The sequence below is a fragment of the Silurus meridionalis genome, chromosome 2 (assembly GCF_014805685.1).
Source record: "Silurus meridionalis isolate SWU-2019-XX chromosome 2, ASM1480568v1, whole genome shotgun sequence".
In the NCBI taxonomy this organism is placed as follows: domain Eukaryota; kingdom Metazoa; phylum Chordata; class Actinopteri; order Siluriformes; family Siluridae; genus Silurus; species Silurus meridionalis.
Window position 1 is genome coordinate 1,922,091 of NC_060885.1, and position 4,041 is coordinate 1,926,131.

The window sequence follows — 4,041 nt, forward strand, 5'->3', positions numbered from 1 at the left end:
TTTCCACCCATATCTGGTTCTTCCTCAAACTGTTCCTACAAAGTTCTATCAGAACGTCAGGCGCAGGTGCATGAAATTTTCTCATTATTCTCATTATAACTTTATTATTCTATGGTTACAAATGGAAAGTCGCCAATCTTCTCAGGAGTGATTGTCTCAGCAAATTCATTCCAAGTTCCATAAAAATATAGAATTTCAGTTGAGTGTAATTTCTTTATATTTATTACTGTGTATTTTGATTTACAGTAAATTTATGTAAACGATGCACGTTTTGATAAATGAGAACCCTGAGAATTTTCTTCTTGATTGTCAGGTTTTTAGTTCATATGTTTTGTACTTCTGTTGAACCCTTCACACACATGTATCCTCGTGCATTTAAATGTTTTTAAATTATCGGACAAATCCACATTCACACGCTTCTTCAAATTCCATCTTAGTCTCAGAAGTCATGTTCAGGCTTTCCAGCATTTTATTCTATAAAAATTATTTATTTATTTTTGAGCATTGCGTAATCGCACAAATGTACAGCGCAAAAACAAGCGCACTGATCATGAACAATCTCATCAACTGTGTTCAAGCCCCGAAGCTGGAAACACCACACTGCTGCTCTGAAGAACATTCCGACAGCTTCCTGCTCCTGCTGTCCAACTTCCTCCTACAGACCACAAACTAAAATATTAGAAATATAAACCCATCAACCAAGTAAAGAAATAACATGTGATGTTCTAGTGCTCTGTGGTCCATTAGACACGTTCCACTGACAATTATGGAATAAACACTGTGCATGTTTTGCTGTTATGGTGAAATAATCACTGAAAGAGTGGTGTGATGGTGCAGTGTTTCAGCTGCCAAGCTGCAGTTAAATATTTCCTTTTAACAACACGCCTGTGGGTGTTTTATATCACTTACACTAAAGTAATTAGCTCACTTACAATTTTCTTAAAAAAAACCCTAACCCCAATCTCTAACCCTAAACCCCTAACCCAAAACCCTAACCCTAAACTTAACCCCTATACAATAAACCTAACCCTAAACCTAACCCTAACCCTAACCCTAACTGTAACCCCTAAACCTAAACCTAACCCTAACCCCAACCCCTAAAAATATTACCTGAACCTAACCCCAAATCCAACCCCTAAAACTAACCCCAACCCTAACCTAACCCTAAACCTAACCTAACCCTAAACCTAACCTAACCCTAAACTTAACCCCTATACCCTAAACCTAACCCTAACCTAACCCTAACCTAACCCAAAACCCTAACCCCTATCCCTAAACAAAACATTAACCCTAACCCCAAATCCTAAACCTAACCCCTAAAACTAACCCCAACCCTAACCCCTAAACATATCATCTAACCATTACACCTAACCCCTAAAACCACAACCCTTAAGCCTAACCCCTAAACATAACCCCTATCCCTAAACATAACCTTTAACTCTAATCCCAATTTAAACCCATAACTGTACCCCTAAACCTAAACCTAATGCCTAAATCTAGCCCCTAACTGTAACCCCTAACCTAACCCCTAATTCAAACCCCTAACTGTAACCCCTAAACCTAACCCCAACCCCTAATTCAAACCCCTAACTGTAACCCCAAACCCAACCCCTAATTTAAACCCCTATCTGTAACCCCTAAACCTAACCCTAACCCCTAATTTAAACCCCTATTTGTAACCCCTAAACCTAACCCTAACCCCTAATTCAAACCCCTAACTGTAACCCCTAAACCTAACTCTAACCCCTAATTTAAACCCCTATCTGTAACCCCTAAACCTAACCCTAACCCCTAATTTAAACCCCTATCTGTAACCCCTAATTCAAACCCCTAACTGTAACCCCTAAACCTAACCCTAACCCCTAATTCAAACCCCTAACTGTAACCCCTAAAACTAACCCCAACCCCTAATTCAAACCCCTAACTGTAACCCCAAACCTAACCCCTAATTTAAACCCCTATCTGTAACTCCTAAACCTAACCCTAACCCCTAATTTAAACCCCTATTTGTAACCCCTAAACCCAACCCTAACCCCTAATTCAAACCCCTAACTGTAACCCCTAACCTAACCCTAACCCCTAATTCAAACACCTAACTGTAACCCCTAAACCTAACCCTAACCCCTAATTCAAACCCCTAACTGTAACCCCAAACCTAACCCCTAATTTAAACCCCTTATCTGTAACCCCTAACCTGGCCCTAACCCCTAATTCAAACCCCTAACTGTAACCCCAAACCTAACCCCTAATTTAAACCCCTATCTGTAACCCCAAACCCAACCCTAACCCCTAATTCAAACCCCTAACTGTAACCCCAAACCTAACCCCTAATTTAAACCCCTATCTGTAACCCCAAACCCAACCCTAACCCCTAATTCAAACCCCTAACTGTAACCCCTAAACCTAACCCCTAATTTAAACCCCTATCTGTAACCCCTAAACCTAACCCCTAATTTAAACCCCTAACTGTAACCCCTAAACCTAACCCTAACCCCTAATTCAAACCCCTAACTGTAACCCCTAAACCTAACCCCTAATTTAAACCCCTATCTGTAACCCCTAAACCTAACCCTAACCCCTAATTCAAACCCCTATCTGTAACCCCTGAACCTAACCCTAACCCCTAATTCAAACCCCTAACTGTAACCCCTAAACCTAACCCTAACCCCTAATTGTAACCCCTAAACCTAACCCTAACCCCTAATTCAAACCCCTAACTGTAACCCTAGCTACAGTAATCAGGTTAGTTTCTGTTCTGACTTACATTATTGCAGCTATAAATGTTTATTCCCTCTTCTTCGGGTTTTTCTTTTTATTAATCGCAGTTTGTCATGTTAGCGAGAAATCGTAAAGTGAAGTGGAATCTCCTCAGTCCTTCAGATGTTACAGCCTTTTCTCTGTCTGTTACAAAGTGCTGACACTGGAGACTTCTTCCATAACCGATAAATAAATGGACCAACAATTATGTGTTTTTTAACCAGCCTTAGAATGATCTGTTACTATAGAAACCACAGCTTATCAGAGCAAGTGCATTAAAATCAATGAATTAAAGCCTTCTGGCCAATCAGGATGTAGAACTCAGCAGCACTGTGCTCCTGTAGACTGAGCAGTACTGTGGGCATGAATGCATGGTAGTGCTTTCAGTTTCTGAATATTCTGATAAAATGCACCTGTTGCTTAAATGTAATTTACGATTACTGTCAGAATCCAGGGCTGGAAAAAATCTCTCCTCATATTAAACATCAGAAAAAATTAAATCATGAGATATTTTTTTTCTGGCATTTGGTCCATAATAAATAGAAGAAAATCTATTTTTTTTCTGTAGCAAGACAACAAAAATATACATACAATCTTTAAAAGTGGTATATAGGTTCAGGTTCTGTACCTCAAATGAGACGTAAAGTAACACTGCCTCATCTAGATGCTTAAATTTAACAGGCCGAGTACTCACCCCTGAGGGACTTGTCCCCAAGAAAGCATTTCTACTTGTAATTGAAAGTCTGTAACCACTTTTTCTTCTCTGAAAATGATTCTGAAGCCTGGAGTATCATCATCTGATATCCTCAAATCCTTACAAAAATAAACAGCTCCGTAACTCACATGGAAATCACCCACATTGGAAATGAAATAAAATGTCAAAATAAAATAAACAGAATATAATGTCGTTTTATATGTAAACACTTACTTAAAAAAATTTTTTTTCTCAAAACCTATCCATCATTTTCTCTTGGTATCGGACTGAAAATGATATCCCATCTATCGGATCAGAACCACCTCAAATCTAGACTCTTAATTTATTTCCAGTTTAGTGAATAAATGAGAATGCGTCGAGACCAGTGCGAGATAAAATCAACAGGGAAGATAAAGAGATAATAAATAGCTTTCTAAAAATTACTCCAACATTCAGCCCTGAAGCTGTAAACATCATGCTGCTGCTCTAAACGAGGCTCTGACAGCTTCCTGCTACTGCTGTCCAACTTCCACCCACATGTTGCTATTGGTGGTGTTCAGGGCTGATGGTCAAGGCAGGTGATGATCTGA

General features: G+C 39.3%; 1 long non-coding RNA gene across 1 annotated transcript; it reads right to left on the reverse strand.

Moving 5' to 3' along the window:
* Positions 1-558: 558 nt before the first annotated feature.
* Positions 559-4,018, reverse strand: LOC124394293. Its single transcript, XR_006927474.1, has 3 exons — positions 3,686-4,018; positions 3,452-3,570; positions 559-655 (listed from the first exon to the last, which is right to left on the reverse strand). It is a non-coding gene; the product is annotated as an uncharacterized LOC124394293 (long non-coding RNA).
* Between the last annotated feature and the right edge of the window lie 23 nt (positions 4,019-4,041).